At 46.5% G+C, this 26,331-nt stretch overlaps 1 protein-coding gene across 1 annotated transcript in view; it reads right to left on the bottom strand.

Moving 5' to 3' along the window:
* The window catches only part of LOC143776379 (uncharacterized), a 108,173-nt gene that overhangs the window by 39,418 nt on the left and 42,424 nt on the right, over positions 1–26,331 (bottom strand). The gene's annotated exons all lie outside the window — the stretch shown is intronic.

Raw genomic sequence — 26,331 nt, 5'->3', positions numbered from 1 at the left:
AGAATGACATGAACATACATCTATTGGTGATTACTATCATAGAACTCTGCCTACTTTTCTCAAACTTTTACACACAATCCATAGTATTCCAATGCTTCTGGTGCCCTACACTGTAAAAGTACCTCTGTTATGTCTCATCTGGTGAGGTGGCTCTTCAAATTGGAGTTACATAAACTGTAGCAAAATTAGCTATTTTGTTATAGCTCCTGAGTTGTAACAATAGAGTTGGCTGTGTTACGCCATTTTTGAATCTCCCATTCATATCTGTAGAAGTCAAGCAAACTCATCTGCTTTCATAAACCTTGCCTTTGGTGACCAGAAGAAGATATTACTTCATTGTTCATTAAAGGCTGGAATGGGAATAACATTTTAATAACATCCCCATTGTCATACTGCTGCAATGCAGGTAGGTGCAGGCTTCACTAGAAGGCAGTAGAGAGGAAGCAGGTCTGCACATAAACAGAGTTAACCTGCAGTGCAACAGTGAGGCTACCACAGGTGGCAGCAGAACAGTCAAAACCAGCCGGGTCAAATCCTAGACTGTAGGACAGTACCAAAGGAATATGCAAACTCACGGTCAGAGACAAGCCAGAGGGTCAGTAATGGTCAGGAGCTGATAAGCTAAAAGACAAAGGACAGAAACAGGTCAGGATACACACCAAGTCAAACCAGGGAGACTGCACACTAACGGAAAACACTGAGTCAAGACAGGAAGAGGAGAAAACAGAGACAAGGGTGCTGACAGCAAACGCAACAGGACAAATTGAAGCAATCAGAGTCAGCTACAGCAGCAATAGGCAGAAACTATAACTAACATGATCTACAGGACACAGCAGGGCTAAATATCAAACCTGAGACCAAACTGAGGCTGAGAAAAGTTAACCCCTGACATGATCAGACTGGGAAAAGGGAAGACAGGACTCAAAGCCTGGTCTGGATCATGACAGTTCCCTCCTCTCAAGGGGGCCACCAGACCCCAGGTTTCCCAAGATAACGTATATGAAATGCCCAAACCAATCAATCATTATGGACAGATCGTGCCAGGACCCAAGATCGATCCTCAGGACCGTAACCTCTCAAATGGACCAAATACTGAAGTGAATTAGCAACCTCAATGATCTCGTATGGACCAACAAACCTGGGCCCTAGCTTAGTAGAAGGAACTTTCAGGCGAATGTTCTTGGTAGACAACCACAGTTTATCTCCTACCAGGAATGCAGGTCCTACCGACCGTCACTATTCAGAAAAATGTTTATGTTTGCCCTGAGCCTCCTAAATGCTCTTCTGGACCTCCCTCCACACCACCCCTACTGTTGAAATGCCATATCATCCCCTGGATATCCTGAATCCAGCCTGGCAAATTCGCCAAAATGGGGGTGAAAGCCGTAATTGCAAAAGAATGGAGCCGTGCCAGTGGACTGGTTAATCCAATTATTAAATGCAAACTCTGCCACTGGCAATGAATAACACTAATCATCCTGCTGAGACGTAGCAAGACACCAAAAAATCTGTTCAAGTGACTGATTGGTCCTCTCCGTCTGACCATTGGTCTCGGGACGGTAGGCAGAGGAGAAGATCAAGCAAATATCCAATTTTTTACAAAATGCCCTCTAAAATTTGGACACAAATTGTACCCCACTATCAGAAACCATACTTAAAGGTACGCCATGCAACTGCACAACGTGTTCGACAAACAATTTAGATAGTGTTTCTGCTTTAGGCAATCCTGCCAGAGGTACAAAATGCGCCTGTTTACTGAATCTGTCAACAACTATTTAGAATACAATTTTGCCATTGGAAGGAGGGAGATCAGTGATAAAATCCATGGACAAACTTCCTAGAGAAAAAGGCACATGGTCTTAAATTGGTCAAAGTAACAGGTCCATGAGACAACACCGCCCCCACTCCCACCTCCGATGCGTCCTCCTCTACAATGAATGGTTCTGAAGGATCTGGCAGAACCAATACAGGACCAGACATAAAACACTTCATTAATGTAGAAAATGCTTCAACTGCCAAGGGTGACCAGACTTTGAGATCAGCCCCCTTGCGAGTTAGATCGGTGAGTGGCTTGACCACCTGAGAAAACACCTTGATGAATTTTCGATAATAATTGGCGAAACACAGAAAACGCTGCAGACCCTTGAGGTCCCTGGGTTGCACCCAATCAACAATGGCTTGTACCTTCCTGGGATCCATCCAAAACCCATTGGCAGAAAGGATGATCCCCAGAGCGAAAAGCTCCTGGACACAAAACAAACATTTCTCGGGTTTAGTGAACAGAGAATTTCCCCGTATCCTATGAAGAACAGCACGTAAATGACCAATGTGGGATTTCTTGTCAGGCAAGAAAACAAGGATATCATCCAGGTATACAACAATAAAACACCAGATAAAATTAGAAAAAACATCATTCGTGAAGTTCTGAAACACTGTGGGCACGTTCGTGAGACCGAAGGGCATGACCAAGTTTTCAAACAGACTCTTGGAGGTGAGAAATGCCGTTTTCCACTCATCCCCTTCCCGAATGCGGATAAGGTTATATGCTCCCCAGAGATCGACTTTGGAAAACCACTTAGGCCCAGACAATTAGTTATAAAGATCTGGAATGAGTGGGAGAGGGTAGGTATTTCTCACCGCAATTTTATTTAGTTCCCTGAAATCAAGGCATAAACCAGTATCTTTTATCTTAACAAAAAAGAATCCAGTGGCCACAGGTGAAACAGAAGGATGAATGTGACCTTTGCGTAGACTATCAGAGATATAGTTTTTCATAGCGGTACGTTCAGGGCCAGAAAGATTGTACAAATGGGCTTTGGGCAATTTAGAACCCGAAATAAGATTAATTGTCCTTCTTCTAATGTCCTGAATCTCCACAATAAAAACATAATTTTCCATCACGTCGTCGATTCCTCTCCTTTTCCTTGGAGTTGATGGCCCCCACCTCCATAGGTTCAGATGATGGCATAACAACAGGATTAGCAGGGAGCAACGGAACCGCTCACTGTGCAACACCTCTTTCCCACAGCCTCCGATCCATACAGATAGCCTGAGTCATAGCCTCCTCCAATGAGCTGGGTAGTGGATGGAGAGTCAGAACATCCTTCAGATGATCTGATAGTTCTCTCCTGAACTGACATCTCAGCGCAAAGTCATGCCAGGACACCTCAGTGGACCATTGATGGAACTCGGAGCTATACCGTTCAGCTTACCCTGAAAGAGACTCATGTCCTCTGCCACTCTGACCCAGTCAGGCTCATCAAAAATAAGTTCTAAGGCCTCAAAGAACTTATCAACAGACATACATTCAGGAGCAGTAGCAGGTAAGAAGAAAGCCCACAATTGAGGTCCCTCCTGAAGTATAGAAATGATTATCCCCACTTGCTGACTCTCATCTCCAGAAGATCGGGGTCTAAATGAAAACATCAACTTACAATTCTCCTTGAACATACGGAACTTCTCCTTTTCCCCTGGGAAGGTATCTGTGAGCCTGTTCAGGAAAGTGCAATGAGGCATCAACAGTGTCAGAGTGCTTACAGCTAGACTGGGAATAAGATCCCTGAAAAGATCTTACTGTGTCAGAAAGTTCTCTTTGCAGGTGGTTATGAGACATGGCCAAGCCCTATGTTCCACAGACAGAACCTGCATCATTTGTGTCAAACTAGCTATTTGATCCGCCAAGGTGCGGAGCGGATCCATAGAAAGCATAGCAGAGAAAAAAGAACTATTTTCTGAACAGTTATAATATTATGCTGCTGCAATGCAGGTAGGTGCAGGCTTCACTAGAAGGCAGTAGAGAGGGAGCAGGTCTGCAATTAAACAGACCTAACCTGCAGTGCAACAGTGAGGCTACCACAGGTGGCAGCAGAATATCCAAAACAAGCTGGTTCAAATCCAAGACTGTAGCGCAGTACCAAAGGAATATGCAAATTCCTGGACAGAGACAAGCCAGGGGGTCAGTAATGGTGAGGAGGAGCGGATAAACCAAAAGACAAAGGACAAAAACAGGCCAGGATACACGCCAAGTCAAACCAGGGAGTCTGCACACTAATAGGAAACACTGAGTCAAGATGGGAAGAGGGGAAAACAGAGACAAGGGTTCAGACAGCAAATGCAGAAGGACAAATCTGAGTAATCAGAGTCATCTACAGCAGCACTAGGCAGCAACTATAACTGACATGATCTGCAGGACACAGTGGGGCTAAATATCAAACCTGAGACCAAACTGAGGCTGGGAAAAGTTAATCCCTGACGTAACCAGACTGGGAAAAGGGAAGACAGTACTCAAAACCCGGTCTGGATCATGACACCCATTGTGGCCTAAATTGAGTATTAATGTTTCACATTTATGTCTTGATATGGTGATATTAATAGTGCCCCCAAGGGAGTGGTCCTTTGCACGCCAATAACTATTGCCCATATGCACCATCATAACTTTAACTAAGCCTAGTCTGGCATCAAAACAAAGTCATTTACCGTATATGGCATAGAAACATTTTTCTCTTTAACATTTTAAAAATTTTGGTCAGAATATTCATATGCAAAAGAGGCAGATCTACCATAGTTCTGATGACTGCTGATTCCTCCAGACCAGTTCAGTCTCGGATTCTGTAATCAGGCCTGTGAGAGCATGAATTACATCTTCCACACACTGAGCTCATCATCAAACCTCCACAAATCTCTCACATGTACATGATTTTCTGCCAGCCTGGAAATCTAGGAAACTGTCAATAAAGTCAATGAGCTTACACTTGGTTTCAGCACCCATTCTGATGCAAAAGTTGTTCACATATGAGAGATTTGTGGTGGTCTGATGTTGTGTATACATGGGGGTGGCTGTGTTGTTTTTATTGGTTTTAGATTTTTTGCTGTTTGGTGTTTACATTAATAAAAATGATATATATTTATATTTTTTCATGACTTTGTAGCAGGTGTGCACTCATTTATGCATGGGCTTTCCTCCTTGGCTTGGTACTGCATATTCCATGCATTTGGTAGCACCCTGCCTCAGTATTATTTGAGCTTTATATTATTGTGAGATGGTAGTGCACCTGAAACTTTAATTATTGATGTTGTGTATAGAGATGAATGAATATTTCAATGTTCGGTTCAGATTATGATCGCTGAATTTGCAATATTTGCTGACTAATTTGTCAAATATTTGCCGAACATAACCGAACGCCTTTCGTGTCAATGGGAGGCAAAAACAAACGCATGCACAACAACTTATAACTAGGGTTGAGCGACTTTTACTTTTTTAAGATCGAGTCGGATTTCGCAAAACCCGACTTTCTCAAAAGTCGAGTCGAGTGAAATCGGCGCGAAAAGTCGGGGATCGACCGAAACCCGAAACCCAATGCAAGTCAATGGAGAAGCATAGTCGGCAGTGAGTGGAGGCCAGGAAAACACCTACAGTGCCCATTTTAATGGCAAAAACATCCATTCTTGTTACTGAAGCTTGTCAATCTTAATTAACTTTATAATAATAGATAGGCATTGGAAATTGGGGGCCATTTGGCTAAAGTTGTGGGGGGTAGGGCTGGTTCAAGTTTTTAGTGGGCCCAGGAAATGTTGACTACGTCACGGCGGTGGAGCAGGGAGGGGTAAGTATTTCAACTTTGCAAGTGCTGTGATCCTGAGCAAGCAGGGGGGCCCACTCTTTCGCATTGGCACTGGCACAGGGCCCCTCAAAGTACGGCGGTGTGTTTGCACGACGGGGGCGCCTCCCACCGGCAGTGACACTTTTGCGTACTATGAGGGGCCCTGTGCCAGTGACGTCGCCAATGAGTATGCCCCCCCACCTGATGAAGGAACCTGCACTTTGATCTGCACCTTCCTCTTTGTCCCCGTGTAAGGTGGTATAGTATGCGGGAAGGGGAACCTGACTTTCAGCAGGGTCAGATTCTGGCTGTGTAGCGTGCAAGGGGAATGTAGTGGTCTGGGTCAATGTACCAGCAGACTCATCTAGCACTGGCTGGGCAATGGGCAGGATGAGGAGGAAACACAGATATAGGCCCAAATAATAAAGTAGGCTAAATGCCGGTCAGAATTGGTAACAGGACTAACCAGGTGGCATTGCTTTGTTCAGTGGAGGACAACTGTAATGAGAGGCTGACACAGTGAGTAGGGCCAAATAAGTAAGTAGGCTAAATGCAGTTCAAAATTGGTAACAGTAGTAAACAGGCGGCACTGCTTTGTTCAGTGGAGGAGAACAGCAAGGAGCGGCAGACACCGTTAGTAGGCCCACCCAAACTAGTAGCCCAAATGCAGTTTAAAATTATAAATACAGGCCGAAAGCCTGAAGATTGAAGCTCAGGAGAAAAGCACAGGAGAACACCAAGGCGCGGCAGACACCGTTAGTAGGCCCCAACCAAACTAGTAGGCCAAATGCAGTTTACTATCTGATATAGGCTGAAAACCTGAAGATTGAAGCTCAGCTTTGTTCAGTGGAGGAGACAAGCAAGGGGCAGCAGACACTGTTACTAGGGCCCAACCAAACGAGTAGGCCAAATGCAGTTTAATATTTAAAATGTAGGCCGAAAGCCTGAAGATTGAAGCTCAGGAAAACCAACACAGGACAACACCAAGGTGCGGCAGACACCGTTACTAGGCCCACCCAAACTAGTAGGCCAAATGCAGTTTAAAATTCTAAATACAGGCCGAAAGCCTGAAGATTGAAGCTCAAGAAAACCAAACAGGAGAAAACCCAGGAGCGGCAGACACCGTTACTAGGCCCACCCAAACTAGTAGCCCAAATGCAGTTTAACATTCTAAATACAGGCCGAAAGCCTGAAGATTGAAGCTCAGCTTTTTTCCGTGAAGGACAACACCAAGGTGCGTCAGACACCGTTACTAGGCCCACCCAAACTAGTAGGCCAAATGCAGTTTAAAATTCGAAATACAGGCCAAAAGCCTGAAGATTGAAGCTCAGCTTTTTCAGTGGAAGACAGCGGTATTGAGTGGCGCAGACAGACAAAGGTAGTATGGGTTAAATAAAAAAGTTGGCTCTATGCAGTTTTAAATTGTTTACAGGGGTACACAGGCAGCATTGGTGTGGTCAGCAGAGGACAATTGCAAGGAGGGACCGCAGACAGACTTCATAGGCCTAAAATAAAAAAGCAGGCTCTATGCAGGTTTAAATAGGCTACAGGGGTACACAGGCAGCATTGGTGTGGTCAGCGGAGGCCGATTGCACCGAGGGGCAGACACAGTTAGTAGGGCCAAAAAAGTAATAGGCAAAATGCAGTTAAAAATCTGTTACAGGAGTACGCAGGCGGCCTAGCTTTGTTCAGTATAGGACAACTGTAAGGAGTGTCTGACACAGTTAGCAGGCCAAACTTATAAAGTGAGGTTAATGTGTTGCCACAAAAAAATTCACAAATAAACAGGTGGCATACCTAGGTACAGGGGTGGGCTCCTCTGCTGACTTGCAGACAGTGGTAGTTGGCACAAAGTATTAACTGGTGTAAATGTAGGACAGGGCCCCTGAATATTTTTAATAGCATCAATCATGTCAAGAAATTGTTATTGGCAGTGCCACTGAAGGATTTAACAGCACAGACTAAACAGTGGTGGAGCAGTGAGAGGTAATTTTGCAAGTGGTAGAGCACTGTTTGAGTTAAGGGGGAACAGTCTCTCATGGGCGGCGGTACTGGCCCAGGGCCCCTCATGTTACGACGGCGTGTCTGACGTTGGGTGTGCACCACCACCACCAGAGACACTTCATTGTACTATGAGGGACCCTGTGCCAGTGCCATCACCCAAAAGTAGGCACACCCACCTGTTCAGCCAAACGGCACTCGCACGGGTGCTTGCGCTAAGTGGTGACCACGGCCCCGTGGGCCAAATCAGCCCATTTAGGGAGGTGTAAAAATGGCATATGGTGGACGTACAGCAGCTGCAAATGGAGAAATTGGAGCAGTCAGTAAGATGAGACCAAAAGCAAGACCTTTTTACAGGAAAGCTAGGTGTCAGCAGGGAAAGGTGGGGCAAAATAATTAGAAATCCATGATTGGTTCATTTTAATGAAGGTTAGATCATCATCATTTCGGGTAGCCAGACGTGTCCTTTTTTCGGTCAGTATTGAACCAGCAGCACTGAATACTCTTTCTGATAGCACACTAGCAGCTGGGCAAGCAAGCTCCTGTAATGCATATTCTGCCAATTGTCTATTTTGGATGCCCAGTAATCAAATGGGAATGACGTGTGAGGGAGAACATCGATAAGGGAGGAAAAATAGTTAGTAACCATACAGGACAAATGTTGTCTCCTGTCACTTTGAATTGATGCTGCAGTACCTGTCGTGTCTGCGGTCATTGCGAAATCACTCCACAACCTGGTCATAAAACCACTTCTGATTTGTGCACCTCTAACACCTCTGCCATGTTGCCCCCTGCAGCTCGTGTGAGAACCATCACTGCCGCTGTGTGCTGGGAATGCCTGAACCAAGCGGTCTACAAGAGTTGCTTGTTTGGTAGCCAATATTTGCTCAAGGTTCTCATGTGGCATGATATTTTGCAATTTCCTTTTATAGCGTGGATGCAGGAGGCAGGCCAACCAGTAATCATCATCGGTCATCATTTTGATAATGCGGGGGTCCCTTTTTAGGATCCGCAAGGCATAATCCGCCATGTGGGCCAATGTTCCATGTAACAAGTCACTGTTTGTGCTGGGTTGAGGAGCACTTTCTGGCAAATCAACATCACTTGTCTCCCTCAAAAACCGTGTACCTGACCTTGCAACGCCACCAGTTTCTATTGCCCCCTGAGAAGCTTCCTCCTCCCATAAATATTCATCCCCATCATCCTCCTCGTCCTCCTCCTCTTCGTCTGCCACCTGGTCCAGGAGACTTCCCTGAGCAGACAATGGCTGACTGTCATGAAGGCTTCCCTCATCCTCGGCTGCAGATGCCTGCTCCTTTATGTGCGTCAAACTTTGCATCAGCAGACGCATTAGGGGGATGCTCATGCTTATGATGGCACCGTCTGCACTAACCAGGTGTGTGCATTCCTCAAAACACTGAAGGACTTGACACAGATCTTGTAGCTTCGACCACTGCACACCTGACAACTCCATGTCTGCCATCCAACTGCCTGCCCATGTATGTGTATCCTCACACAAATACATAACAGCACGCCTCTGTTCGCAAAGCCTCTGAAGCATGTGCAGTGTGGAGTTCCACCTTGTTGCAACATCGATTATTAGGTGGTGCTGGGGAAGCTTCAAAGATCGCTGATGGTTCTGCATACGGCTGAAGTGTACAGGTGAATGGCGGATGTGCGAGCCAAGTCTTTGCACCTTCAGGAGCAAGGTGGGAAACCCCGGATAACTTTTCAGGAAGCACTGCACCACCAGGTTCAAGGTGTGAGCCAGGCAAGGAATGTGTTTCAGTTGTCAAAGGGCTATAGCAGCCATAAAATTCCTTCCGTTATCACTGACTACCTTGCCTGCCTCAAGATGTACAGTGCCCAGCCATAACTAAGTTTCTTGCTGCAAGAACTCGGCCAGAACTTCTGCAGCGTGTCTGTTGTCACCCAAACACTTCATTTCCAACACAGCCTGCTGACGCTTACCACAAGTTGTTCCATAATGGGACACCTCGTGTGCAACACTGTCAGCTGCAGATGGAGTGTTCGTGCGACTGCGGTCTGTGGACAAGCTCTTGCTTCTGCTGGAGGATGAGGAGGAGGAGGGGTGTGGCGAACGCCTACAGCCAACTGTTTCCTAGACCGTGGGCTAGGCAGAACTGTCCCACTGGGGCTGTCCCCTGTGGACCCTGCATCCACCACATTAACCCAGTGTGCCGTGATGGACACGTAACGTCCCTGGCCATGCCTACTGGTCCATGCATCTGTTGTGAGGTGCACCTTTCTACTGACAGATTGCCTGAGTGCATGGACAATGCGATCTTTCACATGCTGGTGGAGGGCCAGGATGGCTTTCCTCGCAAAGAAGTGTTGACTGGGTAGGTCATAGCATGGTACTGCGTAGGCCACCAGGGCTTTGAAAGCTTCGCTTTCAACCAACCGGTAGGGCATCATCTCTAACGAGATTAGTCTAGCAATGTGGGCGTTCAAACCCTGTGTACGCGGATGAGACGCTGAGTACTTCCTTTTCCTAACGAGAGTCTCTTGTAGGGTGAGCTGGACTGGAGAGCTGCTTATGGTGGAACTAGTGGGGGTGGTGGTGGACATGGCAGACTGAGAGAGGGTTGGTGATGGTATTCTTGCTCTTTGCCTAGATACAGTGTTTCCTACCAAGAACCTGGTGATTCCCTGACTGCTTTGGCCTTGCGACGATACCTCCACATTTGCTGCAGGTGGTGTCGTAAACGGTGGGCTTACAGTGAGGGAAGGAATGTAGCGTTGCTGACTAGCTTCATTGTGAGTGGGTGCAACAACATTACAGGACGTTTGGTAGCTAGTCCAGGCTTGCAAGTGCATGGTGGTTAAATGTCTATGCATGCAAGTTGTATTTACATTTTTGACATTCTGACCTCTGCTAAAGGTCCTTGAGCATTTCTTACAGATCACTTTGCACTAATCATTCGGATCTTGGTTAAAAAAGTGCCAGACTGCACTCTTCCTACTATCGAATACCCTTTCATTCATTGCACACTGTGCTACTGTAACCGGATGGCCACGCTGTCCTACAACTGTTTTTGGTTTTGACACACGTTTTTGGTCAGATACGGGCCTGCCAGATGAAAGCTGTTGCGATGTTGATGCCTGCTGCGGCTCCTCCTCCTCCGCTTCAGAGCTACTACCAGCGGCACCCTCTTCCCCCAATGGCTGCCAATCGAGGTCAACAACTGGGTCATCTATTACCTCCTCTTCTATGTCCTGTGCACCTTCCTCTGTGTCACCGTGTAAGCCAGTGCTATAGCGTTCGGGACGGGGCACCATAGTCTCATCAGGGTCAGATTCTGGCTCGGTACACTGCGATGGCAATGTTGTGATCTGAGTCAATGGAACAGCATAATAATCTAGCTGTGGCTGTGCATCTGTGCACTCCATGTCCGATTCATCTTGTAATGGGCATGGCCTGTTAACAATTTCCCTTTCTAACCCAGGCACAGTATGTGTAAAGAGCTCCATGGAGTAACCTGTTGTGTCGCCTGACGCATCCTTCACTGTTGTTTTGGGGGAAGGACACAAGGAATCAACTTGTTCCTGACCGGGAGCATCCACCGACGACTGGCTACTTTTCAATTTTGAACTATCCGAAGAGGAGGCAAAAGAGCTAGAGGCAGAGTCAGCAAGGAAAGCCAAAACTTTTTCCTTCTGCTCCGGCTTTAACAGCGGTTTTGCTACTCCCAGAAAAGGAAGCATTAGCGAGGCCTTGTGTAGCCGGACGATGATGCTGGCTCAACAACTCGAGACTTAGGTGCTATTTTGATTTTCCCTTTACCACCCGATGCTCCACCAGCACCACCACCACCATCAGCATTACCAGATGGCAATGACCGCCCACGGCCACAACCTCTTCCACCAGCCTTCCTCATTCTTGGGTAAATGTAACCAAACTAACAACCGTTATATTGTAATGAAAAACAAGGTAGAAGGTGTATGTTAACTTGTTGTGAATATAAATCTCCCTTTTTATGTGTGGGTGAGTGCTGAATAAATCAGGCCCACTCTATGACAGTATAGTTTCTGTGGCAGAAAATGACTGACAGATACCACAGACAGGACTGGCGCAGATGCACAGATTTGCCAATATTAATTTCCCTTTTTTTATATGGGAGACTAGTGAATAAATCAGACCCACTGTATTACAGTATAGTTTCTGTGGCAGAAAATGACTGACAGATACCACAGACAGGACTGGCGCAAATGCACAGATTTGGCTATATTAATCTCCCTTTTTAGGTGTGGGACAGTGCAGAAAAATACAGGCCCACTGTTTTACACTACACAGTTTCAGGGGCAGAAAGTGGCTTGAAGATATATAAAAAAAAAAAAAAAAAAAAAGGGACTGCACTACAATTACTATCTCCCTACAATAATCTCAGAAAAGTATTGCAGGCAGCAATAAAAAGGACTGCTGCACACAAAAGTGTGGACAAACAAACAAGATAGCTGTGCAGAAAGGAAGGAGCAACAGGATTTGTGCTTTTAAAAAAGCAGTTGGTTTGCACAGCGGCGTACAAACAGCAATGCAGCTATCAGTGAGCCTTCTAGGGCAGCCCAATAAGCTACAGAGCTGATGAAGAAAAATCTAGCCTCCACTGTCCCTGCAAAGAAAAGGTGGTGTTGGACAGTGGAAATCGTTACAGCACAAGCGGTTTGGGGGTTAATGTACCCTGCCTAACGCTATCACTGCTTCTGACAAAGCGGCAGCAACCTCTCCCTATGCTCAGCTCGGCAGCAGTAAGATGGCTGTCAGCGTGCACGCCCCTTTATAGCCCCTGTGACGCCGCAGAAAGCAAGTCAATCACTGCCATGCCCTTCTCTAAGATGGTGGGGACCAGGACCTATGTCATCACGCTGCCCACACTCTGCGTCCACCTTCATTGGCTGAGAAATGCGTCATATGAAACACGACTTTGGCGCGAAGATCGCCAACCGCATGGCCGATCCCACACTGGGATTGGGTCGGGTTTCATGAAACCCGACTTCGCCGAAAGTCGGCGATTTATGAAAATGACCAATCCGTTTCGCTCAACCCTACTTGCTGCCAAAACACATCATATGAGGGACAGACACCAGAAAAGAGCATCAATTCACCCACAGTACAAACTGTAGCACAGCACTGCAGCAATCAGCCAGCTATGAGGTATTGGGGTCTGGGACAACATTTACACCTTTCAATTGAACGTCACAGTAAGACGAGGTGGGTCAGGAATCGGTGTATGCCTCATGTCCTGGTAGCCCTGATACCACATACACCTCTACCTGCTTTCATGCCAAACCACACTCAGGTGACATAAATATCAGTTTCGTAGACTACCATTGTAAGAAATATTTAAGAATAGTAACACGCGTAGTTGCGTCCAAGGAGGTGGAGGCCTGATGGTCTTGAAGCCTACTAATACAGGCAACATGCAAGAAGGAGACTCAATCAGGAGTGTTCACATTTCCAAAAATTATTGGAGGACATCATTAAAAGTGGCATTATTTTCACCACAGTAGAAATAATATAATAGGGAAAGACAGGTCTTCTACTATAAACAATCCAGCAGATGGTCACCCAACCAGGAGTGTTCCTATTTTAAAAAAAATTGGCAGACAATACCAAAGTGGCATTAATTTCACCACAATAGAAATAGTATAATAGTGACCACCAGGTCTTCCACTACACCCAATCCAGCAGATGGAAACCCAACCAGGAGAGTTGACATTTAAACAAATGAGGGCCTTACATCACAGAAATGGCATAAACTTCATGAGAGTAGAAATAGTATAGTAGGGAATGACAGGTCTTCCACTACAGCTATCCCAGCAGATGTAAACCAACTGACTGTTCACATTTCCACAATTTGTGTTAACATCAGCAGCAGCAGCCACAGCAGGCACAGAATCCACACTAAAGATATCACAGAGTGCAGTTACGTGACATTAATGCATTACATTAAAAAAATGCAATATCACTATAGAGATTTTCTCACGGTGCTAGTGATGATCTCACCGAGGTCACGGCAGTTCAGCCTCAGTGACCGGACGTAACCTTGATGATGTCACCACCAGAATGCAGCAGTTCAGTTACCAGTGGTTCTCAGCCTGGACGGTCGCATTTGGGACTGTCCAGGTTGAAAACTATTTCTACCCCAGACATGGATTACGGCGTGGGACAGAATGACAGAGAGGGAAGGGATATTGCTTTTTTTATATTAGTTTTATTACAGGAGAGCAAGGGCTTTGGTGGAGTAGTCGTTTGGGGAGTATAACTGTGTTTGTTATTTTTAAATAAAAAAGTAAAACTGTTTTGTTTTATTTCTAATATATGGCTTTATTCTGGCTGTGTCTTTATTTACCATGTAACTATAGGACTGGTAATTAGTGTTGAGCATTCCGATACCGCAAGTATCGGGTATCGGCCGATACTTGCGGGTATCGGAATTCCGATACCGAGATCCGATACTTTTGTGGTATCGGGTATCGGTATCGAAACAACATTAATGTGTAAAATAAAGAATTAAAATAAAAAATATTGCTATACTCACCTCTCCGACGCAGCCTGGACCTCACCGAGGGAACCGGCAGCGCTGTTTGCTTAAAATGCGCGCTTTTCCTTCCTTCCGTGACGTCACGGCTTCTGATTGGTCGCGTGCCGCCCATGTGGCCGCGACGCGACCAATCACAGCAAGCTGTGACGGAATTTTCAGGTCCTTCTAGGCATTCAGTATTTTAAAATTACGTTCCGGCTTTGTGATTGGTCGCGTCGCGGGTCACATGGGCGACGCGACCAATCACAAGCCGTGACGTCACGGGAGGCAGGAGACGCACGCATTTTAAAATGCGCGCGTGTCCAGCCTCCCGTGACGTCACGGCTTGTGATTGGTCGCGTCGCCCATGTGACCGCGACGCGACCAATCACATAGCCGGAACGTAATTTTAAAATACTGAAGGACCTGAAATTACGTCTCGGCTTGCTGTGATTGGTTGCGTCGCGGCCACATGGGCGACGCGACCAATCACAAGCCGTGACGTCACGGGAGGCTGGACACGCGCGCATTTTAAAATGCACGCGTCTCCTGCCTCCCGTGACGTCACGGCTTGTGATTGGTCGCGTCGCCCATGTGACCGCGACGCGACCAATCACAAAGCCGGAACGTAATTTTAAAATACTGAATGCCTAGAAGGACCTGAAAATTACGTCACGGCTTGCTGTGATTGGTCGCGTCGCGGCCACATGGGCGGCACGCGACCAATCAGAAGCCGTGACGTCACGGAAGGAAGGAAAAGCGCGCATTTTAAGCAACCAACGCTGCCGGTTCCCTCGGTGAAGTCCAGGCTGCGTCGGAGAGGTGAGTATAGCAATATTTTTTATTTTAATTCTTTATTTTACACATTAATATGGTTCCCAGGGCCTGAAAGAGAGTTTCCTCTCCTTCAGACCCTGGGAACCATCAGGGATACCGTCCGATACTTGAGTCCCATTGACTTGTATTGGTATCGGGTATCGGTATCGGATTGGATCCGATACTTTGCCGGTATCGGCCGATACTTTCCGATACCGATACTTTCAAGTATCAGACGGTATCGCTCAACACTACTGGTAATATATAGGTGTCTTATAGATGCCTCTCCATTACTAAGCCGTGGGCTTGATGTCACCTGACAATACAAAGGTGACATTAACCTCACAAATATTAACCCCACTTGCCACCGCTACAGGGCAAGAGGGGAGAGCAGGGCAAAGTGCCACAATTGGCCCATGTAATACATGAGCCTTTTCTGGGCAGCTGCGGGTTGCTATTTATAGGCTGGGGGGCCAATATCCATGGCCCCTTATCAGCTTGAGAATACCAGCCCCCAGCTGTCTGGTTTAGCAAGGCTGGTTGTCAAAAATGTTGTGGGGGGGACCCCATGCCATTTTTTTCAACTATGGATTTAAATAATTAAAAAATACAGCATGGGGACCCCTCTATTCTTAATAACTATCCTTGCTGAAGCTGACAGCTGAGGGGTGCAGCCCCCAGCTGTGAGTTTTGCCTGGCTGTTAACAAATATACAGGGGAACCCACACCGCTTTTTTAAAAAATTATTTATTTACTGCGCAGGAGCCAGCTAATGAATACTCTCATCAGCCACTCCTGCTTTCGCTGTTATTACCGGCAGCAGTTGTCGGATGATGGGAGCAGTTGTCCCATCAGCTGACACCAATGACTGGAGGTAAACTTTATACCTCCGATCACAGCTGAGTGCTCAAGCTGTCTTTTGACAGCATGGGAACTGTGGCTCTCTGACCGGCGTGGATGGTTTCACCACCGATCAGAAGCAGTGTTTGCCTTGCTGTGATGCAGATGATAGCTCAGCAAACACTGAATGTTTGGGCCCCCCATTCAAGTGAATGGGGTCTGGGTTGGGGTCCGGGGACTGTTCTGGTATGCGAACCAAACTTTTTGTAACTGTTCAGCTGTACCCGCCATATCTGAACATCCAGGTGTCCGCCGATCTCTTGTCAGAACACCCCCAGCAGCGCTGAAGTCACATTCTGAGAGAACTGTAACAAAGGCGACCTGGGGTGGTAGTCGTGGGCGAGTTCACTAAGCCACAGTCAGTGTGCACCCTGGCACCTTGTACATGGGGTGATAAACGACATCTCGAGCCTGCAGTACAGTCAGTTACCTCCATTTTACGTACACTTCAGTAGCTGGGGACCAAATCTCTGGAAACACCACAAAGCCGCAGATCTGTTCCAATGGTTAAACTTTAATGATAAGTCACACCCTTGACACGGTACAAACCAGGCTATGTTTTCCTGCACTTTCCCTGCTGTCTCCGTATGTTGTCCGTCACCAGCTCCCATTCTGGTCTCGGACCCCCAAGTTTCTCCTGGGGATGATCCCGATGAGCTGGTGCCCATCCTCATTGCCTGTCAGTCCAGAGCAGTATTTTATTCACACGTCCGGGGAACACTCTGCTCTCACTCTTGTGCATGTTTGCACTGGGCAAGCCTGGCCGGGCTCTGCCTTCTATACAGGAAGTCCTTTCTCTATATTCCTGAGGCTTTGCACCATCCTTCTCTTTCTCCTCCCAACTATTTAACCCTCTATTTCCCACTCTTTCCCTAAGCTAAAATAGCACACATCATATTATAATACAGCACATTGCAATAACATTAATACACAACAAGGTACCGCACATAAGACAGGTGTACAGAATCCACAGGGGGACAGACACCTGATGGACTCCATCACCTCCTTACAAAACGCTGGCTGCAGTGCATGATAAAACCTCCAAGGCATGTGAGGGGAGCTCAGGCAACTCGTCAGTTGTGGAAGACCAAAATGTGAAAGGGTCCAAACCCTCCCTGATGGTATTGATATTCAGTTATAGATACTCCTGCACCATCCTCTCCATTCTTTCACCACATGTGAGACTTGGACTCTGTTGTGCTGGTGCATGAGTTGGTCTAAAAAAAAGTGTCAAAGGACTCACAGGAATTACTTCTTCAACTTCCACCACTGCTGCTGCTAATATTTTGGCATTGACAAATTGAAGTGCCGGTGGTTGGACATCTAGAACCTCAATGTGAACTGTGTTCTTCAGTGCTGTCTTGGGGAAAAGCTCTCAAAATGTTAAAGTGTGTTTCGATACTCCAGAATCTGCAGGTCCCTTTCAAGGGTTAGAAGCATCTGCTAAAATTTGGTTTTATAACGTGGATCTAACAGAGTGTCAACCCAGTAGTCATGGGGATCATGTTGCAGATACTGCAGCAAGAAGGCAATCAAATGTCAGGCTCTACCATGAGGTCCAAGCTCATATTGTGTTGGTGACTGGGTAACAATGATGCTTGTTCCCTCATTCCCTTCCTGCCAACCACAAACAAAATAAAGGGGAGGATTATCCTCTTCATCTGACAGTTGCTCGCCTATCACCTCTTCCTCCTCCATTTGTTCCTCAGATCTTGTACTTTCAATAACAGTTTGTCTGTTGTCAGCAGCCTCCCTCAATCACAATAATCCAACCTCCCTTGGCACCCGCTTGTTTGACGACAGTCTAGAACTTCAAAGTCTGCTCCAGCATATAGATGACCAGAATAGTGATGGTGTCGTCAGCGCTACCTCCGTAAAAGTGATATGTACCACGTCCGTACTGTGTTGGCCTATGTTATATGACATGACATACTGCATTAGAGCTCAATGCTGCTGACACAGTCGCAGCAACATGTGCAGAGTGGAATTCCACTGTGTCGGCACATCGCATAGCAACCTGTCAACTGGCATGGACAAAGACCTCTGTATCGATGCCCTGAGGGGTGCGACTGGCAGAAATGAGCACATAGCTTCTATGCTTTCTGGAGCAACTCACCAAGGCCAGGATAGTAGAGGAGAAAACACTGTACCACCAGTTTGATGACGTGAGCCATGCAAGGTACATGTATGAGCTTACTTCATCATAGGGCTGCTACCAGGTTTGCACTGTTATCGGACATGGCCTTCTCTGGATGCAGCTTCAGTTCAGCCTGGAGATCTGTCCACAATTTTTCAGCTGAATGACTTGATCTCCAAGGCATATAAATTTTAATACTGCCTAATTGAGGTGAGTCCTGGCTGCAAAGATCAGAGGTGGTGGGGATTCGCTCTGCACTGTTGGAATGCTTGTCTCATTGGGGCAGAGGATGAGGGCGGATGTGGAGACCCTAGAGGAGATAGAGGAGAAGGCAAAAGCAGTGGAGGAAGTGTCAAATGTAGAGGTTTGTCCTGCAAGCCTTGGGGATTCTAAGACTTGTGGAGCAGCACCTGCCCCCACAGGTACCAGAGTCACCCAGTGCCCAGTCAGCAAGATGTAGCGCCCTTGGCCATGCTTACTCGTCCCAGTGTCTGTGGTAAAAGGAACCCTGGAAGACATAGATTTAGTCAAGGAATGGGTGATATTGTCAGAGAGAGGCTGGTGTAGTGCAGTCACAACTTAGAAAAGTAATGGAAACTGGGCAATTGGTACTGGGCACTGCAACTGCCATCAGCTTTATCTGTAACTAGCAGGCGTAAAGGCAGCATTTCCGTGGCCAACAGATTGGAGATGGTAGAGTTCAACCTCTTAGCTTTGTCATGCATAGGAGGAAACAATCTTTTACGTGACCAGAACTGTGGAACCATGCGCTGGCTGCAGTACTAACAGAGGGCGGAGTACGTTGAATGGAACAAACTGCAGGACCATGAGAGAGGTGCCGGTTGAGATGTTGCCATAGATTGAGAAAGTTGTGGTGTGCTCGTTCTCTGAGATCAATCAAAAACTACAGGCAAGTCAGCTTCGGTTACAGCTGACAGCGGACTCTCAGTCAGCATGAAGAACCAGAGGTTCTGCGGTCAAAGACATGTATCTCAATAGTTACAGAAGAGGAGGAAGAATCAGATGCAATTCATGGGGCGTCTGATGGTTGTTGAGGTCCGTTGGACCTCATTTTTGCACAGTAGGATTCCGATAGTAATGCATGTTGATTGCGCATGTGAAGATTCATACATGTAGTATTCAAATAATTACACTTTTTACCTCTACTCAGTTTTTTTTTTGCAAAAGTGTGCAGATTACATGAGTTGGCTCATCCTTTGAAGTGTCAAAAAAGGCCCAGGCTAGGAAACATTTGCCACCCCTGCGAGCAGCAGACCAATGGACGCTACTGGTCACAGCCACAGTTATGGCTGAGGATGCATTGTTTGTCGTGGCTGCATCACTATGTGTCTGTGACGTACAGCGCAACATAACCTCCTCATCTTCCTCCTCAGATGACTTACTCAGCTGTATGCCTCTATGCTCACGCCAACTGGGATCTAACACATCATCATAATCCTCTGTGTTAGGACATTCCTCACCCTTAGAGTCACCCTCCCCCTCTTCCTGCCCTGACAGCACAGTAAGTCCACATGAGCCTCAGAAAGTGCTCAGTGCTTTCCCTAACCTTACCACCTACCCCACGTACACCTTGAGAAGCAAGCCTAATTACCCTTCCACCATGGCCTCATTCTTTCCCAGGCATGTTGCTCAAATACTGTGGTAGGAGCACAGTATTTGCAACAATAAAATAGATTTTAAACTCGGCACCACTTCTGCAAACATCTGAATTTCAGCAATAGTAAATTACATGGTAAAATATGGCATGCTGTATTGCATTAGTCACAGAAGAAAGAATTGTTTGAGTGTGAATGAGGACTGTATGAAAGGTAATAACAAAGTGTGATATGGTGGGCTGTCTAACTTTTTGCAACTGAAAAATTATATTTTTTTTCATGTGCATTAGGTCTGCAGACAGTTTTTTACCACCACAACACTAAATGACAGGTGGGATACAGCAGAAAAAATATTATTTAGAATGTTATACTTGTAAATGGAGCACAATAGTACACACTTATAGGACAGGTTGTCTGCTAGCTTTGTCTCTGGGCCTTACTAATGGCCCCAAAAAATGCTGGAAGGTAAATTTAAAATCCACACTGAACACTAGCTAGCTACACTATGTGACATATAACCACCTAGCTAACTAGCTAAATTCTTGCTGCTAACAGTGCCAGCTTCATGAGTAGCCTCTCTGCACTGTTAAAGTGTCAAAATGTGCTAAAACAAGATGTCCATTCTTTATATGAAGAGGGATATGTGATTTCAGCAGCCAATGACACAAGCCGTGGGTTCAGGACATTGTGGATATTTCCTGCTCCCTGATTGGCTTGCTGCAATGTGCACAGATAAAGTTAGGAAAAAACAAACAAACAAACAAAAAGTTTACAAGAACACCGCGCCTCTGAGCTCTGCAAACCCCTCCCCTCATCAAACACATGCAAAATGCTCATGAGACACCACCATCATCGTTGCAAAAGTGCTGAAAATACTTTTGTGGCAACGTAAATATTTTCCCGCACTTTTTACAGAATGTTACCGATTTTTACCGATTTTATAAAATTTTGCTCATGTTTCTGATCACGAATCCGAATATCCCATATTCGTGCCAAATTTATGTTTGGCGATCATTTTCTGAACAAATTCGCTCATCACTAGTTGTGTGTAGATAAGGTCAATCACACTCATATGGGTATGACTGCAGGTTTTGAGGCCAAGCTAGTCCAATGGAATCATGTCCTTCCTGTACTAATCCTGATTTGTCAATCCTGATGACAAGCCTGATAAAAAAAAGTTTTTTGTTTTTTTTAAATTAGAAAAATATTTGTAAGCCATGTAAAGGATTTTGTGTTTATACATTGATAGGCATATTTAACATTATAATCATGGTTTATTAGACTTTAGAAATCACTGGATTTCAAAGATCTTTAGGATCTTTCCTTGCATTAACAATACCTTTGAACTGCAGTTTTAAGATGTTTAATATTTCTTTCTTTCATTACAGAAGGATGATATTGTTATGATTGGGATTTTAAACCATATAATTTATAACATGAAGATGGTTTCTAACAATAATAATTTTTGTAACATCAACATATTTACAATTCAGAAAGTACACGTAAAAATATTTTAATTAGTAAGAGTGAGAGCCCTGCTTGCAAAACAATGTAAGGTGTCAGAAATAGTTTTGACAAATAGAGATCATCTTTTGAAATGTGAATTTGCCAAATTCAAGACATTTACTGAAAATACTGTAAAGCCTCCAACTCTCCTGAAAATACGAGTTGAATACACTGATCCCTCCTAGAACTAGCCTTTTAAGCTATTTGATACAAACACAAACATAGTATTGTCAAAGTGACCTCACTATCGAAATGATTGGAAACTTGATAATAACTAATAGTTAAATTAAAGAAACTTAAACTGATGGTGTTGGTGTCGGAGGTAATGTCATCTTTCTATGATTGTGTCAAGTGATATGTCATGCCTTATATATCATAACACCCTCTACTCTCTACTTACTAATAAACTTTCTGGAAAAAAAGATCATTTGGTGGTACTACTGCCCAGCAGTGTTGGGGGTAGTTCTTCTGCTGCTGTTGGTAGTGTCATGGCTCGGTTTGGGGATTTGATCCACTGACCTGATGCTGCATCCCCTGTTCCCCTGTTTGCTGATCTATTGCCTTTTCTTCCCTGTCCTAATACTGTTGGTTCCATTGGTCTTTGTCCCCCTTCTTAGTGTGTTCCTGTCCAAGTGTTTTCCATCTTCCTGTTTTGATCTGCTCTTCACTGCACTCCTTTGCTGGCTATATCTCTCAGTGGACATGAGTTTAGAAGTTCCAGCCTTTCAGCTGATTGGTTTACCTTGCATGCTAAACCCCATTTCTTGCAGTGAGTATGTTTGTTTTCCTGCCTAGTTCTTCTTCCCTTCACTTCTTTAGGTTTCTGGGAAGGTATATGTGTTCTGTTTACTTTTAGCTCTCCTTATCATTCCCTCTCTACCCTATATGTGTCTTAAATTTTCTCACCCTTGGCTTTCATATCATCCTGCACACCTCTCCTCTTGACAGTGTGGTGTTACCTCTGTCTGGTTCCTCAGAACCTCTCAATTGACTTTTAGGGAGCCAGGTCCGAGGTGGTGCATTTGAGTTTTGCAGCTAGGGTCTTTATAGTCTGCACAGGGACCAGTTGGGTATTGGTGCAGGGTCTCCCTGAAATAGTTCTTCCCTTTTTTCTGTTACCCGTGAGTAGTGTTGAGCATTCCGATACCGCAAGTATCGGGTATCGGCCGATACTAGCGGTATCGGAATTCCGATACCGGGATTCCGATACTTGGCGCGTATCGGATACCGGAATCGGAAGTTCCATGATTCAAAATTCAGAAATTCAGCCAATGAGAAAGATTCCAAGTGTGGGCACATCCTGTTTAGCATGGAGGGCATGAAAGTACTGGCAAGGCTGTGATTGGCTGCTGAAATGATGTCATGATGCAGTTTAAAAGTCGCTGGCGCCATTTTGCGATCACTCTGCTGTGAATTCAGTTAGTGACAGGACGCTGTTTGCTGACTGAGGGACAGTTTAGAGATAGCGATTTGCTTCTTTGTGCTTTCCAAAGGCTAATTTAGCAACCGCTGTGTTCACCTACTATTCACCTTGCTTTTGCCTTGTAGCGCTGTTTTCACAGCGATCTGCAAGGTCTCTCTGTGTGTGTGTGTGTGAGTGCAGCCCACTCTCTAGTCTGAGTGCAGCCACATAGGCCATCCATAGCTGGTTGTATTCAGTTCAGGGAGGGTGGTTCATTGCCTCATACTGTCCTTTTTTTTTTTTTTTTTTGAAGTAGTGCAGGCTGCTGCACATTTTTTCAAATAATTCCTATTAGTGTCTTTCCACCCGTCTCCATCTAATTTGTGGAAAAACACTACATAGGATAAAGTAGAGGAGGGTTTTTGGGCCTTGCAGCGCCGTTTACGGCTGTCTGCACGGTCTCCGTGTGACTGCAGCTCGCCCTGTAGTCTGTGAGCAGCCGTAGCTTGGTTGTCTCCAGCTCAGGGTTGTTCACTGCGTCATACCGCCAAATCAATTTTAATTTTTTTTCAAGTACTGTAGTCTGCTGTTAATTAATTTAAAAAAATCCTATTAGTGTCTTTCCACCCGTCTCCAGCTAATTTGTGGAAAAACACTACATAGGATAAAGTAGAGGAGGGTTTTTGGGCCTTGCAGCGCCGTTTACGGCTGTCTGCACGGTCTCCGTGTGACTGCAGCTCGCCCTGTAGTCTGTGAGCAGCTATAGCCTGGTTGTCTGCAGCTCAGGGTTGTTCACTGCGTCATACCGCCAAATCAATTTTAATTTTTTTTCAAGTACTGTAGTCTGCTGCTAATTAATTTAAAAAAATCCTATTAGTGTCTTTCCACCCGTCTCCAGCTAATTTGTGGAAAAACACTACATAGGATAAAGTAGAGGAGGGTTTTTGGGCCTTGCAGCGCCGTTTACGGCTGTCTGCACGGTCTCCGTGTGACTGCAGCTCGCCCTGTAGTCTGTGAGCAGCCGTAGCTTGGTTGTCTCCAGCTCAGGGTTGTTAACTGCGTCATACCGCCAAATCAATTTTAATTTTTTTTCAAGTACTGTAGTCTGCTGCTAATTAATTTAAAAAAATCCTATTAGTGTCTTTCCACCCGTCTCCAGCTAATTTGTGGAAAAACACTACATAGGATAAAGTAGAGGAGGGTTTTTGGGCCTTACAGCGCCGTTAACGTCTGTCTGCACGGTCTCCGTGTGACTGCAGCTCTATCCGTTGTCAGTTCAGCCCCCAAAAAAGAAATAAATAATAAAGTTCACCAAACACACCAGTTACACCACTTTACATTTGTGTAGGCCACATTAACTCATATTAAAGTCTAGTCCACACTTTAGCTAATTAGTGTTTCTTATACCTGTTAGGAGGAGTTTTTCAGGAATAAGCACACAAAGCCGTTAGTACTTTTCTGCTTTTCTTTATCAGTCAACCACGATGAAGAAGGCAGTGAGTAAGGCACGTGGGCGTGGGCGCGGAGCAGGGAGGGGACGTGGGGATTCTGTGCCCGCTGCGGGCACCGGTGACTCATCAGCACCCACTTTCACGAGGGAACAGTCGTTCATGCGCAGCTTTGTCGCCGAGCGCCGTACACCGCTGCTGCGTGAAGACCAAATTGAAGCCGTTGTGGGATGGATGGCAGCTAATGCATCAACTTCCATTAGTGCCACATCCTCTCAGACACAGAGCACTGGAGAGCAGCCATCTGTCTCTTCACCACCTGCCAAATTGCCCAGGCAGACAGAGAGCCCAGGACAGGAGCCGTCTCTACTTCTGTTCTCTGAATCTCTTGGCTTGGAAACAGGGGGCCAGCCAAGCAGCATTGGAGAAATGGAAGAAGAGGCAGGGTGCAGTGATGCCCAACAGCTTTTTCTCTCTGAGTCTGAAGAGGCGGGTGGGCCAGTGGCTCCGTTCACCACATCGCAGGCCGCATCAGCTGATGATGACACTCAGGTGCCACTTACTGGTGCGTGCTCTGCTGCTGAGACTACCCGGGAGGAGCAGTTGGGGGCAGAGGGTAGTGTGGATGACGAGGTCCTTGACCCATCTTGGCGTCAGGGACAGGAAGGTGGTGGGAGCAGCTCTGAGGAAGAGATTCCCCGTACGGTCCAAAGAGGGAGAGGGAGGGGGAAGACTGCGGATCCTGCAGCCTCCGCTTTGGCACCCGTAAGGAGCATGTCTCTTCCAAAAGTCAAAAGGGGGGCTCCCAAGACTTGCAGTGCCTGGTCCTTTTTTGACACAGTTGCAGATGACATTTGCTATGTCAGATGCAAGGTGTGTCATCAAAAAATCAAAAGAGGTCAAAAAGTCGCCAACCTCAATACCTCCAACATGTGGAAACATGTGCGCAACAGGCACCCGGCGGAGTTAGACAAACACACTGAAGAGCTAGGCCAACCAACAGCGGCAGCTACCACCTCTTCAGCTCGTGTTGCCTCTTCCTCTAGCTCACACGCAGCTGGTTCGGCTTCCTCCCAGGATCGCCGTGGAAGAACCTCTGGCCCTGTTGTCCAGAGACCCGCTGTAATTCCACCCGCAGCACCACTTTCCCAGTCAACCACACACTCCCAGCCCAGTCTACAGCCATCGGTAGTACAGGCATGGGAGAAAAGGCGGCCTTTCTCGTCAAACCACCCACGAGCACAGGCTCTGACTGCAGGCATTGCCAAACTTCTGTCACTGGAAATGCTGTCATTCAGGCTGGTGGAGACTGACAGCTTCCGTGACTTGATGTCATTGGCAGTCCCACAGTACAGTGTGCCCAGCCGCTTTTACTTCAGCAGGCAAGCCGTCCCTGCCCTGCACAAGCATGTGGAGGGACACATAAAACACGCGCTACTGAACGCCGTCAGTAGCAAGGTCCACCTCACCACCGATGCGTGGACCAGTCAACATGGACAGGGGCGATACCTTTCCCTCACTGCCCATTGGGTTAATGTAGTTGAGCCGGGTACAGACCGTGCGAGTGGCGCAGGACGTGTCCTGCCCACTCCAAGGATTGCAGGAATCCATTCTGTACGCATTGACTCCTCCTCTTACACCAGTTCCTCAGAATCATCGCTGCAGGAGCCGTCACAGTCCACCTCCACATGGACCCGTGATGAACGTGTACCTGTTACGACCGACATGAGCACAGCCGTGGCCAAACGTCAACAGGCCGTCTTGAAATTAATTTTTTTGGGGAATCGTAGCCACACAGCGCAGGAGCTCTGGAATGCCATCAAGCAGGAGAGCGATGTGTGGTTTGAGCCAGCGAATCTCCAGCCAGGCATGGTAGTGTGTGATAATGGCCGAAATCTGGTGGCAGCCCTGGGCCTCGGCAACCTCACTCACATCCCATGTCTGGCACATGTGCTCAATTTGGTCGTGCAGAGTTTTTTGAGGGACTATCCGGATCTTGATGCACTGCTGCACAAGGTCCGCCTAGAGTGTGCTCACTTGCGGCGTTCCAGCACGGCAAAAGCGCGCATTGCGGCTCTGCAGCGCCGACACCGCCTGCCGGAACATCGCATCATATGTGACCTACCTACCAGGTGGAATTCCACGTTACATATGTTGGAGCGGTTGTGTGAGCAGCAGCAAGCTGTAATGGAGTACCAGCTGTATCAGGCGCACAAAAGTCGCAGTCAGCGCCGTACAGACTTCACAACCACAGAGTGGGCCACTATGAAGGATGTCTGCCAGGTTTTGCGTCCCTTCGATTATTCCACGCGGATGGCGAGTGCAGATGATGCACTAGTCAGCATGACTGTCCCCCTTAT

This window comes from Ranitomeya variabilis, chromosome 5, assembly GCF_051348905.1.
Source record: "Ranitomeya variabilis isolate aRanVar5 chromosome 5, aRanVar5.hap1, whole genome shotgun sequence".
NCBI classification, from domain to species: domain Eukaryota; kingdom Metazoa; phylum Chordata; class Amphibia; order Anura; family Dendrobatidae; genus Ranitomeya; species Ranitomeya variabilis.
The sequence above is the reverse complement of the archived record's forward strand: the minus strand, read 5'-3'. Positions and strand labels throughout refer to the sequence as shown.